A 15,121-nucleotide genomic window follows, 5' to 3' on the forward strand; every position below is an offset into this window, starting at 1 on the left:
ATTGCAAGCCCCATATGCGGGCTCTTGGTCCAGCAACTGAGAGGTGTTACATGAATACGGGAGTCATGCTGAGGGTACAATGCATGTCTGTGCCCAAGGCGGACCTCAAACACTGGCGTGGCCTCTCGGACCACGCAGGTTTTCCTACACTGAACGTTGGACAACATGCCAACCACAGGTTTCTTGCCATGGAGAAGGAGGAGTTCTGATTTTGCATCATGTTCACCCCTGGGAAGGGATTGGAGATAAGGTCTAGGTTCTGAAGCCTGAAAACCGAGGTTGGGAAGAGATGACAACCTATGGCCATGGCTGGTCCAATGTGTTCAGTTTGGGACCAGCTGTCTGGGTGTCGTTTGGGATATCTGGTCTCAGGCTGTGCCAGACAGGGCATTAGTACACAGGGTAGGCTCTATAATTGCTTTACAGTCGAATGGTATGCATAAGATAATCATTTCGGGTTTCTTATTAGCAGCATAGGGCAAAGTTTTTCTACTGGAAGGTAGGCAGAGTGCTGCATTGTGGCTTCAGAATTCCCAAACTGGAGGGCTGGTGAGCCAGAAGAGTGAGGATGGAAGTCTGAGAACACAAGCTAGGCTTAGGTTTTGGTGCAAGGGCACAGAAGGCACATTCTGCAGAGCTGAACCGAGATATCATGCATCTGAAGTCAGGGCAAGGATCAGACATTGGCTCAGGTTGAAGTTTCTGTCCATGTTGGCCCGTTCATGAAGGTGGGAGTGTTCATTATGATGCCATGGAGGTTTTCCCATGATGGGAGTTGTGAGATGCTCCAAACCACAAGGATTCCTTCTGTGGGACAATTAAGACCTGTTGGATGGCTCCAGGACGTCCCATAAAGAAGTTCTCCAGAGCAGTGTTCTAAGGATGGATGCCTGGGCAGCCGGCCTCACATTCCATTTGTCTCCTAGCGACAAGACACGTTTCATCTGCTGGCTCTGGGGTAGCAACCGAGGGGGATGGGTTGAAATGGACTCTCCTGAGGATGGGTCATAATGTGGGTTTGAGTCCATGGAGACCTTGGAATGGGGCAGTGGCACCAGAGCCCTGAAGGATTCTTCTAACCAGAGGTTTTGACACAGCTCCAACGAGCAGGTTTTCCATGGGGAAATGAGATATGTTCTTATTTGTGCCTCAGGAAACCACCTATGCTGGTATTGGGAACCAGGCCTCTGAGGAGAGATGCCTGGAGACCAAAGCAAAGGATCGGGTTAGCGCCTAGGGGCCTGTCTGGTTCAATCTTCTTCTCTGCGACATCTGTTGATGGGTCTGAGTGGAGCTGCTCATCTGGTGTCTGATCACCCCTGTTTGTCCTGGGCGGCCGACACTATTGGGATGGCCTTGGAGACTTTGGAGGTTTCTCCTAATTTGCAAGGTTGTGGCCAATGGAGTGGGAAGAATTCCCTTAGAGAGGGAAGGCACAGTCCTGAGGTGTGGCTCCAGGGACCCTAGCATGGAATGTGTGCATGCCAGGGACAGAATTCTGAAAACACAAACCACTTAGGTTTGGGGACGTAGGTATGTCAGGCCCGATCTATAGACCGTGAGGAGAACTATTCGGTATATGAACAAAGGGCGAGTGTGAGGCACTTGCTAAGGCTTTTGTCTCTGGATTATGTGCCACTGATGGCCATGGAATGTTGGGGTGGCCTCATGGGCCATGGACGATTCTCCCTCTCTGGGGATTTTGCATGATCGCAAGAGTTTTGGGTCTTTCTGTGGGAAGTGAGGAGGCCTTTCTGTGTTTTACCTCAGGTGTTCCACAAAAGAGGGATTCCAGAGCAGAGTCCTGGCAAGTGTCGGCTGGACAACCTGAACTCTGGTTAACATTGGGGACCTAGGGGCATGGCAAGCCCCATATGCGGGCTCTTGGTCCAGACACTGAGAGGGCTTCTTTGAGGATAGGGATCACCAATGCATATTTCTGCCCAAGAAGTCCCTCAAGCCTGGGCGGGGCCTAATGGACCATGCTTTTTTCTCCTACACTGAACGTTGCACAACATGACAACCACAAGGTTTCTGGCCATGGGGAAGTAGGAGTTCTGATTTCTGCATCACGTTCATCCCTAGACACTGATTGGAGTTAAGGTCTAGGTTCTGAAGTCTGAAAACGAAGGTTGGGATGACATGAAGACCTAAGGCCATGGCGTGTCCGATGTGCTCCGTGTTCAGCCAGCTGTTGAGTGTGGGTCAGGAGTTGCGGGCTCAGGCTGTGGCAGACAGGGAATTAGTGCCCAGGCTAGACTGTATCATTGGGGTGTAGTCGAGTTTTGTGCAGGTTGATACACATTTGTGGTTACCGGGTAGCCCCAGAGAGAAACGTTTTTCTTCTGGAGGGCAGGCACAGTGCCACAATGTGGCTCCAGAATTCCCAAACTGGAGGGCTTGTGGGCCAGGAGTGTGAGGATGAAATTCTGAGAACACAAGCGAGACTTAGGTTTCAGGGCTAGTGCACGGCAGGCACTCTGCAGAGATGCCTCTGCAGAGATGATTCAAGATCTGGTGCACCTGAACACAGAATTAGGATCAGACGTTGACTCAGGTTGGAGTTTCTGTCCAAGACGGCCCCTTCATGAAGGGGAGTGTCTCAAGAGGCCATGGAGGTTCCCCACGATGGGAGTTGTGAGATGCTCCAAACCACAAGGATTCCTTCTGTGGGACGGTCAAGACCTGTTGGATGGCTCCAGGACGTCCCATAAGAAAGTCCTCCAGAGCAGGGATCTAAGGATGGATGCCTGGGTAGCCCGCCTCACATTCCAGCTTTCTCCTAGCAATAAGGCAAGTTTGATCTGCTGGCTCTGGGGGAGCAACCGAGGGGGATGAGTTGAAATGGACTCTCCTGAGGATAGGTCATAATGTGCTTTTGTGTCCATGGAGACCTTGGAATGGGGTGGTAGATCCGGGTGGCTGAAGGATGTTCATAACTGGAGGTTTTGATGGAGCTCCAAGGAGTAATTTTCCTATTAGGAGATGAGAATTGCTTTAATGAGTGCCTAAGTAATCTCCCATATGCTGGTATTGGAAACCAGGCCTCTGAGGAGAGATGCCTGGAAACAAAAGCAATGGATCTGAATAGGGCCTAAGTGCCTGTCCAGTTCAATCTTCTTCTCTGGGGATATCTGTCTACGGGTCTGAGGGGAGGTAGTTGCTCAGCTTGTGTCAGATCGCCCCTGTTTGTCCTGGGCGGCCTATAATATTGGGATGGCCTCGGGACTTTGGAGTTTCTCCTATCTGTAGAGTTGTGGCCAATGGAATGTGCAGTATTCCCCTGGTGAGGGCAGGCACAGTCCTGAGCTGTGGCTCTAGGGGCCCCAGCCTGGAGGGTGTGTGGCCAGGCCTTTGGGAACAGAAGTCTAAAAACACAAACTCTGCTTAGGATTTGGGACATAGGTAGGGCACGCCCAATCTACAGACTCTGAGGAGAGCTCCTCAGGATATGAAAAGGGTGAGTGTGAGGTGCTTGCTCAGGTTTTTTCTCTGTATTTGCGTCAACAAAGTGGGTGGAATGTTGGCGTGGCCTCTTGGGTCATGGACATTTTTCCTTCTCTGAGGATTTGGCCCGATCCCAAGAGTTTGGTACATTCTGTGGGATGGGAGGAGTCCTTTCTGTTTTATTTTGTTTTTGTTTTTTTTTTTTTTTTTTTTTTTTTTAGTCCTGTGTCCCACCAAGAGGGATTCCATAGCAGAGCCTTTGGAGGGGCAACTGGACAACTCTGGTTAAGTTTGGGGGCCTAGGGGCATAGCAAGTCCCATATGCGAGCTCTTGGCCCAGTCACTGAGAGGCCTTCCTTGAGGACAAGGCTCCCGCTGAAGGTCACAATGCATATTTTTGCCCAACAAGACCCTCAAGCATGGGTGGGGCCTCATGGGTCACCCTGGTTTCTTCTACACTGAACCTTGGAGAACATGACAACCACAAGGTTTCTGCCCATGAGGAAGAAGGAGTTCTGATTTCTGCATCACATTCACCCCTAGACAGTGACTGGAGTTTAGGTCTAGGTTTTGAAGCCTGAAAACCGAGGTTGCGAAGAGATGAAGACCTAAGGACCTGGCATGTCAGATGAGCTCAATGTGCGGCCAGCTGTTGAGTGTAGGTCTGGAGGTGCAGACTCAGGCTGTGTCAGACAAGGCATTAGACAGTGTAGACTGTTTAATTGGGGTGCAGTTGAGTGGCGTTCAAGTTGATCCTGTTTTGGGGTTTCTGGGTACCTCCATAGGGCAACGTTTTTATTCTGGAGGGCAGGGAGAATGCGGCATTGTGTCTCTAGAATTCCCAAACTGGAGGGCTTGTGGGCCAGAAGTGTGAGGACAGAAGTCTGAGAACACAAGCTAGGCTTAGGTTTCGGGGCAAGGGCACGGCAGGCACACTGCAGAGTTGAATCGAGATCTCATAGGGCGAATATCAGACGTTTGCTCAGGTTGGAGTTTCTGTCCATGATGGCCCCTTTATAAAGTTGAGCATCTCATGAGGCCATGGAAGTTTTCCCATGATGGGAGTTGTGAGATGCTCCAAACTACAAAGATTCCTTCTGTGGGACACTCGAGACCTGTTGGATGGCTCCAGGTTGTCCCATATGGAACGACTCCAGAGCAGGGTTCTAAGGATGGATGCCTGGGCAGCCTGCCTCCCATTCCATTTGTCTCCTAGCTACAAGGCAGGTTCGATCTGCTGGCTCTGGGGAGAAACCAAGGGGGTTGAGTTGAAATGGACTCTCCTGAGGATGGGTCATAATGTGGGTTTGTATCCATGGAGACCTTGGAATGGTGTGCTTGATCTGGGGCCCGTAAATATTCTCCTAATTGGTGGTTTTGAAAGAGCTCCAAAGAATACGTTTCCTATATGGAGACAAGATTTTTCTGATGAGTGTCTCAGTAATCCCCCATATGCTGGTATTGGAAACCAAGCCTCTGAGCACAGATGCCTGGAAACAAAAGCAATGGATCCGATTAGGGCCTAGGTGCCTGTCCGGTTCAATCTTATTCTATGGGGATATCTCTCTCTGAGTCTAAGTGAAGGTAGTTGCTTAGCTTGTGACAGATCACCCCTGTTTGTCCTGGGTGGCCAAGACTATACGGATGGCTTCGGGGAGTTTGGAGATTTCCCTAATCTGTAGGGATGTGGACAATGGAATTGGCAGAATTCCCCTAGAGAGGGCAGGCACGGTCCTGAGATGTGGCTCCTGGGGCCCAAGCTTCGAGGTTGTGTGGGCCAGGACTTTGCGGACAGAAGTCTGAAAACACAAACTTCGCTTAGGTTTGGGGACGTTTGTAAGAAAGGCCTGATCTACAGACTGTGAGGAGAATTTTTCAGGCTATGAACAAAGGGCGAGTGTGAGCCGCTTGCTCAGGATTTTTTCTCTGGATTTTTTGACAAGGGTGGCCGTGGAATGTCGGGGTGGCCTCAAGAGTCATGGACAAGTCTTTCTCTCTAGGGATTTGGCCCGATCCCAAGTGGCTGGGGTCATTCTGTAGATGGGAAAATTCCTTTCTGTATTTATTTATTTATTTATTTAACCTCAGGCATCCCACCAAAGAGGGATTCCAGAGCAGAGCCCTGAGTAGGGGTGACTAGACATCTCAAAATATGGTTGATATTGGGGGAACAGGGGCTTGGCAAGCCCCATATGCAGGCTCTTGTTCCAGTCACTGAGAGGTTTTACTTGAGGATAGGGCTCACTCTGAGGGTCGCAATTTGTGTTTGTACAAATTGCGACCCTCAGGGATAGGCGGGACCTCATGGGCCACACTGCTTCTCCTACGTTCGACAACATGCCAACTACAATGTTTCTGGCCATGGGGAAGAAGGAGTTCTGATTTCTGCATCACGTTCACTCCTGGGCAGTCAATGGAGATAATGTCTAGGTTCTGAAGCCTGAAAACCGGCGTTGAGTAGAGATGATGACCTAAAGTCATTGTGCGTGCGATGGGCTCAGAGTACAGCCAGCTGTGTGGGTGTTGGATGGGAGGTCTGGGCTCATTCTGTGTTAGACAGGGCTTTAGTGCACAGGCTAGACTGTATAATTGGGGTAATGTCGAGTGGAATGCAGGTTGTTTCTCATTTGGCATTTCCGGTTAGCCCTATAGAGCAATGCTTTTCTTCTGGAGGGCAGGCAGAGTACTGCATTGTGTCTCCAGAATTGCCATACTGGAGGGCTTGTGGTCAGGATTGTGAGGATGGGAGTCTGAGAAAAAAAGCTAAGCTTAGGTTTCGGGGCAAGGACATGGCAGGCACACTCTGCAGAGCTGAATTGAGATCTCTTCTGAATTCAGGGCGAGGATCAGACTTTGGCTGAGGATGGAGTTTCTGTCCATGATGGCCCGTTTATGAAGGTTGGGGGGCATCATGAGGCAATGGAGGTTTTCCCATGGTGGGATTGTGTGATGCTCCAAACAGCAAGGATTCATTCTGTGGGACAGTCGAGAACTGTTGGATGGATCCGGGATGTCCCATAAGGAAGTTCTACAGAGCATGGCTCTAAGGATGGATGCCTGGGTAGACCACCTCGCATTCCAATGTCTCCTAGCGACCAGGCAGGTTTGATCTGCTGTCTCTAGGGGAGCAACCGAGGTGGCTGAGTTGAAATGGACTTTCCTGAGGATCGGTCATAATGTGGGTTTGTGTCCATGGAGACCTTGGAATGGGGCCGTGGCGCCGGTGCCCTGAAGGATTCTCTTAACTTAAGGTTTTCACACAGCTCAAAAGAGCAAGATTCCCATGTGGAGACAAGATTTGTTCTGATTGGTGTCTCAGGAACCCCTATAAGCTGGTTTTGGCAACCAGGCATCGAGGAGAAATGCCTGGAATTCAAAGCAATAGATCCAATTCACACCTAGGGGCCTGTCTGCTTCAGTCTTCTCTGGGCAAATCTGTCTATGGTTCTCAGTGGAGGGCATTGCTTAGCTTGTGTCAGATAGTCCCTGTTTGTCCCGGGTGGCCTGCACTACTTGGATGGTCTCAGGGAATTTGGAGGTTTCTCCTAATCTGTAGGATTGTTTCCATTGGAATAGGCAGAATTCACATGGAGAGGGCAGTCAGAGTCCTGAGGTGTGACCCTAGCTGTCTGGGTGTCGGTCAGGAGTTCCAGGCTCAGGCTGTCTCAGACAGGGCATTAGTGCCCAGGCTAGACTGTATATTTGGGGTACAGTCGAGAGGCATGCAGTCTGATCCTCATTTGGCATTTCTTGGTAGCCCCGTAGGGCAAACTTTTTCTTCTGTTAGGGCAGGCGGAGTGGTCCATGGTGGTTCCGGAATTCCCAAACTGTAGGGCTTGTTGGCCAGGAGTTTGAGGATGGAAGTCTGAGAGCACAAGCTAGGCTGATGTTTCTGGGCGAGGACACGGCAGGCACACTCTGCAGAGCTGAGTCAAGATTTCGTGTATCTGAAGTCAGGGTGAGGATGAGACGTTGGCATCACGAGGCCATGGAGTTTTTTTGTGTGTGTTTTTTTTTTTTTTTTTGTATAATTTTTTTCCAATTTATTTATTTTCAGAAAAACATTATTCATTATTTTTTCACCACACCCAGTGCTCCATGCAAGCCGTGCCCTCTATAATACCCACCGAAACAACATGTGTTGGAGAGGATGTGGAGAAAGGGGAACCCTCTTACACTGTTGGTGGGAATGCAAGTTGGAGCAGCCTCTTTGGAGAACAGTGTGGAGATTCCTCAAGAAATTAAAAATAGAGCTTCCCTATGACCCTGCAATTGCACTCCTGGGCATTTACCCCAAAGACACAGATGTCGTGAAAAGAAGGGCCATCTGTACCCCAATGTTTATAGCAGCAATGGCCACAGTCGCCAAACTATGGAAAGAACCAAGATGCCCTTCAATGGATGAATGGATAAGGAAGATGTGGTCCATATACACTATGGAGTATTATGCCTCCATCAGAAAGGATGAATACCCAACTTTTGTAGCAACATGGACGGGACTGGAAGAGATTATGCTGAGTGAAATAAGTCAAGCAGAGAGAGTCAATTATCATATGGTTTCACTTATTTGTGGAGCATACCAGGTGGTGGGCCATGGAGGTTTTAATGTTCAGAGTAGGAGAAACCAGGATGGCCCATGTTGCCCCGCCCATGCTTGAGAGCTGCATTGGGCACAAACATGCATTCTGAAACTCAGCGTGAGTCCTGTCCTCAAGTAAGGCCTGTAAGTGGCTGTACCAAGAGCCCGCATATGGGGTGTACCATGCCCCTATTCCCACATTCTTAATCAGAGGTTGGTTTGTCCATTCACCCCTCCCCAGGGCTATGATCAGGTATCCCTCTTTTGGTGGGACACCTGAGGTAAAAAAACAGAATGGACTCCTCCCATCCCACAGAATCACCCCAGACTCCTGTGATTGGATCAAATATCCAGAGAGGGAGACTCGTCCATGGCCCTTGAGGCCACCTCGACATTCCACGGCCATTGGTGACACAAAGTCCAGAGACAAAAGCCTGAGCAAGCGCCTCACTCTCACCCTTTGTTGATATCCCAAAGAGTTCTATTCACGGTCTGTAGATTTGACCTGCCATACCTACGTCCCCAAACCTACGCCATGTTTGTGTTTTCAGACTTCTGTCCCTACAGTCCTGGCCCATACGCTCTCCCGGCTGGGGTCCCTGGAGTGACACCTCAGAACTGTGCATGCCTTCTTCAAGGGTATTCTGCCCATTACATTGGCTACAACCATACAAATTAGGAGAAACCTCCAAAGTGCCTGAGGCTATCCCAATAGTGTTGGTAACCCAGGACAAACAGGGGTGATCTGATAACAGCTGAGGAATTACCTCCACTCAGACCCATAGAGAGATGTCCCCTGTGAAGAAGATTGAACCAGACAGGCCCCTAGGTTCTAATCAGCCCCATTGCTTTGGTTTCCAGGCATCTCCACAGAGGACTGGTTTCCAATACCAGAATGTGGGGGATTCCTGAGGCTCCGATCAGAACACATCTTGTCTCCACATGGGAAACTTGCTCGTTGGGGCTGTGTCAAATCCTCAGGTTAGGAGAATCTTTCAGGGCCCTAGTTCCACCGCCCCATTCCAAGGTGTCGAGGGAAACAAACCCATATTATGACCCATCCACAGGAGAGTCCATTTCAACACAGCCCCCTCGGTTGCTCCTCCAGAGCCAGCAGATTGAACTTCTCTTGTGCCAATGAGACAATTGGAATATGAAGAGGGCTACCCAGGCATCAAATTTTAGAACACTGTTCTGGAGTTGTTCAGTATGGGACGTCCTTAAGCCATCCAAGATGTCTCAATTGTCCCGCAGAAGGAATTCTAGCAGTTTAGAACATCTCAAAACTCCCATCAAGGGAAAAACTCTATGGCCTCGTGTTGCCCCACCCCCAATTCCTGAAGGGGCCATCATGGACAGAAACTCCAACCTTCCAACATCTGATCCTCGCCCTGACCTCAGATGCACGAGATATCAATTCACCTCTGTAGAGTGTGCCTTCAGTGTCCCCACCCCGAACCTATGCCTAGCTTGTGTTCTCAGACTTCAGTCCTCACACGCTGGACCCACAAGCCTTCCAGTTTGGCAATTCTGGAGCCATTATGCAGCACTTTGCCTGCCCTCCAGAAGAAAAACATTGCCCTATGAGGCTACCCAGAGACCCTATATGAGGATCAACCTGCACACCACTCGACTATACTCCAATTACATAGTCCACCCTGGGCACTAATGCCCTGCCAGACACAGCTTGTCCCTGGACCTCCCGACTGACACCCAGACAGCTGGCCGCACAGTAAGCACATCGGACCCACCATGGCCTTATGTTGTCATCTCTTCCCAACTTCGGTTTTCAGGCTTCAGAATCTATATCTTATCTTATCTATATCTTATCTCCAGTCACTGCCCAGGGGTGAACTTGATGCAGAAATCACAACTTCTCCTTCCTCATGGCAAGAAACCTTCTGTTTGTTATGTAGTCCAATGTTCAGTGTAGAAGAAACCAGCGTGGCCCTTGAGGCTTCATCCATGCTAGAAGGCAGTGTTAGGAACAAACATGCATTGTGACTTTCAGCGTGAGCCCTGTCCTCAAGTAAGGTCTCTCAGTGGTTGTTCCAATAGTCCACATATGGGGCTTGCCATGCCCCTAGGCCCCCAATCTTAACTAGAGCTTGGGTTGTCCAGTCACCCCACTCAGGGCCCTGACACAAAATCCAGAGACAAAAGCCTGACCAAGTGCCTCACACTTTCCCTTTGTTTATATCTGAAAGAGTTCTCCAGACAGTCTGTATATCAAGCCTGCCATACCTATGTCCTTCTGTCCCTCACTGCCCTTGCCCACACACCCTCCATCCACACCACAGGACTGTGCCTGCCCTCTCCAAGGGAATTCTCCCCATTCCATTGGCCAAAACCGTATAAATTAGGAGAAATATCCAAAATCCCCGAGGCCATCCCAGTCTATGCCACCCCAGATGGCATCCCATCTAGGCTGCCCAGGACAAACAGAGGTGATCTGACACCAGCTGAGCAACTACCTCCACTCAGACCCATAGACAGAAGTCCCCGGAGAAGAAGATTGAACCGGACAGGTCCCTAGGCCCTAATCAGATCCATTGCCTTTGTTTCCAGGCATATCTCCTCAGAGGCTTTGTTTCCAATATCAGCATATGGGGTTTTCTAGAGGGCCCCATCAGAACACATCTCGTCTCCACACGGGAAACGTGCTCGTTGGAGCTGTGTAGAAACCTCCGGTTAGGTGAATCATTCAGGGCCCCGGTGCCACCACACAATTCCAAGGTCTCCATGGACACAAACCCACATTGCAACCCATTGCAGGATGCTCGGTTACTCCCACATAGCCAGCCGATCGAACCTGTCTTGTGGCAAGTAGACAATTGGAATGTGATGCATGCTGCCCAGTCATCCATCCTTAGAACTCTCCTCTGGAGTCCTTCCATATGAGAGGTCCTAGAGCCATTCAAGAGGTCTCAATTGTCCCGAACAAGGAATCCTTGCAGCTTGGAGCATCTCACAACCCCCATCGTGGGAAAACCTCCTTTGCCCCGTGATGCCCCCATCCCCTTCATGAAAGGGCCATCATGGATAGAAATTCCAACCTGATCCACGTCTTATCCTCGCCCTGATTCAGATGCATGAGATCTTGATTCAGCTCTGCAGAGTGTGTATGCCATGCCCCCGCCCTGAAACATAAGCCTAGCTTCTGTTCTCAGACTTCCATCCTCACACTCCTGGCCCAGAAGCCCTCCAGTTTGGCAATACCGGAGACACAATGCAGCACTCTGTCTGCCATCCAGAAGAAAAATGTTGCTCTATGGGGTTAACCAGAAACTCTAAGTGAGTATCAACCTGCACACAACACGACTAGTCCCCAGTTATACAGTCTACCCTGGGCACTAATGTCCTGACTGACACAACCTGAGCCCGGACCTCCCGACCGACACCCAGATAGCTGGCTGTCCACTGAGCACAGAAGACCCGCCATGGCCTTAAGTCTTCATCACTTCCAACCTCGTTTTCCAGGCTTCAGAACCTAGACCTTATCTCCAATCACTGCCCAGGGGTGAATGTGATTTAGAAATCAGAACTCTTCCTTCCCTATGGCAATAAATCTTGTGGTTGGCTTGCTGTCCAACGTTCAGAGTAGGAGAAACCAGTGTGGCCCATGAGGCTCCGCCCATGCTTGAGGGCTGTATTGGGCACAAAAACGCATTGTGACACTCAGCGTGTGTCCTGTCCTCAAGTAGGGCATGACAGTGGCTGTACCAAAAGCCCACATATGGTGCTACCATGCCCCAGCCCACATTTTTTAATCAGAGGTCTGTTTGTCCATTCGCCACTCCCCAGGGCTCTGCTCGGGAATCCGTCTTTTGGTGGGACACCTGAGGTAAAACAAACAAACAAAAACAGAACGGATCCCTCCCATCACACAGAATGACCCCAAATTCTGGGGTTCGGGACAAATCCCCAGAAAGGGAGACTCGTCCATTGCCCATGAGGCCACCCCGACATTCCACGGCCATCAATGACACAAAATACAGAGAACAAAGCCTGAGCAAGTGCCTCACATTCGGCCTTTGTTCATATCCTGAAGAGTTTTCCTCACGGTCTGTAGATTGGGCCTGCCATGCCTAGGTCCCAAACCTAAGCCGAGTTTGTGTTTTCAGACATCTGTCCCTACAGCCCTGGACCACACACCCTCCAGGATGGGGTCCCTGGAGTGACACCTCAGGACTGTGCCTGTCTTCTCCAAAGGAATTCTGCCCATTCCATTGGCCAAACCATACAAATTATGAGAAACCTAAAAAGTGCCCAAGGCTATCCCAATAGTGTAGGCCACCTGGGACAAAAAGTGTCGATCTGACACCAGCAAAGCACCTACCTCCACTCAGACCCATAGACAGATGTCCCCCGTGAAGAAGATTGAACCGGACAGGCCCCTAGGCCCTAATCAGATCCATTGCTTTGGTTTCCAGGCATTTCTCCACAGAGGCCTGGTTTACAATATCAGCATACAGAGGTTTCCTGAGGCACCGATTGGCACAAATCTTGTCTCCACAGGGAAACTTGCTCGTTGGAGCTGTGTCAAAACCTCTAGTTAGGAGAATCCTTCAGGGCCCCAGTGCCACCGCCACATTCCAAGGTCTCCATGGACACAATTCCACATTATGACCCATCCACAGGAGAGTCCATTTCAACACAGCCCTCTCAGTTGCTCCCCCAGAGCCAGCATCAAACTTCTCTTGTCGCTAGGAGACAATTGGAATATAAATAGGGCTAACCAGGCATCAAAATTTAGAACACTGTTCTGGAGTCGTTCCATATAGGACGTCCTTTAGCCATCCAACAGGGCTCAATTTTCCTGCGGAAGGAATCCTTGCAGTTTGGAGCATCTCAAAACTCCAATCAAGGGAAAAAACTCCATGGCCTCCTGTTTCCCAACCCCCCTCCATAATGGGGCCTTCATGGACAGAAACTCCAACCTGAGCCAAAGTCTGATCCTTTCCCTGACTTCAAATGCACGAGATCTCGATTCAGCTCTGCAGAGTGTGCCTGCCTTACCCTCGCCCTGAAACCCACGTTTAGCTTGTGTTCTCAGACTTCCATCGTCACACTCCTGGCCCACAAGCACTCCAGTTTGGCAATTCTGGACCCATAATGTAGCACTCTGCCTGCCCTCCAGAAGAAAAACTTTGCCCTATTGGGCTACCCAGAAACACCAAAGGATTATCAACCTGCATGCCACTCAACTGTACCCCAATTATACAGTCTACACTGGGCACTAATGCCCTGTCTGACACAGCTTGAGCACAAACCTCCCGACCGACACCAGACTGCTGAGAACACACTGAGCCACCATGGCCTTAGGTCGTCATCTCTTCCCAACCTAGCTTTTCAGGCTTCAGAACCTAGACCTTAACTGCAATCACTGTCAAGGGGTGAACGTGATGCAGAAATCAGAGCTCTTCCTTCCCCATGGAAAGAAACCTTGTGCTTGGCATATTGTCCAAAGTTCAGTGTAGGAGAAACTGGCGTGGACCATGAGACCCCGCCCATGCTTGAGCGCTGCGAGGGCAAAAACACACAGTGTGACCCTCAGCGTGAGTCCTGTCCTCAAGTAAGGCCTCTCAGTGGCTGGACCAAGAGACAGCAAATTGGGCTTACATAGTCCCTAGAGTTCGGGTTGTCCAGTCGCCCATTCCCAGGGCTCTGCTCTGGAATTCTTCTTTTGGTGAGACACCTCAGGTAACAAAACAGAAAGGACTCCTCCCATCCCTCAGACTGACCCAAAACTCATGGGATCGGGCCAAATCCAGAGAGGGGAAGACTCGTCCATGGACCATGAGGCCTCCCTGACATTCCACCGCCATCGTTGACACAAAATCCAGAGACAAAAGCCTGAGAAAGCGCCTCACTCTCGCCCTTTATACATATCCCAGAGTGCTCCTCACGGTCTGTAGATTGGGCCTGCCATACCTACGTCCCCAAACCTAAGCTGAGTTTGTGTTTTCAGACTTTTGTCCCCACAGTCCTGGTCCACACACCCTGCAGGCTGGGACCCCTGGAGTCACACATCAGGACTGTGTATGCCCACTCCAGGGGAATTCTGTCCATTCCATTGTCCACAATTGTACAAATTAGGAAAAACCTCCAAAGTCCCCGGGTCCATCTCAATAGTGTAGGCTGCCCGGGACAAACAGGGATGGTGTGACACCAGCTGAGAAACTACCTCCATTCATACCGTAGACAGATGTCCCCAGAGAAGAAGATTGAACCAGACAGGCCCCTAGGCCCTAATCCGATCCATTGCTTTGGTTTCCAGGCATCTCTCTTCAGAGTCCTGGTTTCCAATACCAGACTATGGCTGTTTCTTGAGGCACCCATCAGAACAAATCTCTTCTCTGCATGGGAAACTTGCTCTATGCAGCTGTCTCAAAACCTCGGATTAGGAGAATCCTTAAGAGACCCAGTGCCACTGCCCCATTCCAGGGCCCCATGGACACAAACCCACATTAGGACCCATCTGCAGGAGATTCCATTTCAACTCAGCCCCGTCGGTTGATCCCCCAGTGCCATCAGATCGAACATGTCTTGTCACCAGTAGACAATTGGAATGTGAGGCGGGTTCCTCAGGCATCCATCCTTAGAACCCTGCTCTGGTGTCATTCTGTATGGGACATCCTGGAGCCATCCAACAGATCTCAACTGTCATGCAGAGGAATCTTTCTGTTTTGGGGCATCTCACAGCTCCCAACGTGGAAAAACCTCGAAGGCGTCATGATGCCGCCCCTTCATGAAGGGGCCATCATGGACAGGAACTCCAACCTGAGCCTATGTCTGATCTTCGTCCTGACTTCAGATGCACAAGATCTTGATTCAACTCTGCAGAGTGTGCCTGCCTTGCCCTCTCCCTGAAACCTAAGTCTAGCTTGTGTTCTCAGACTTCCGTTCTCACACTCCTGGCCCCCAAGCCCTCCTGTTTGGCAATTCCAGACACACAATGCAGCACTCTACCTGCCCTCCACAAGAAAAATGTTGCCCTCTGGAGCTACCTAGACACCCCAAATGAGGATAAACCTACACGGCACTCAATTGTACCCAAAATATATAGTCTAACCTGGGCACTAATGCACTGTC

The sequence above is a fragment of the Neovison vison genome, chromosome 4 (genome assembly GCF_020171115.1).
Source record: "Neovison vison isolate M4711 chromosome 4, ASM_NN_V1, whole genome shotgun sequence".
Taxonomy (NCBI): domain Eukaryota; kingdom Metazoa; phylum Chordata; class Mammalia; order Carnivora; family Mustelidae; genus Neogale; species Neogale vison.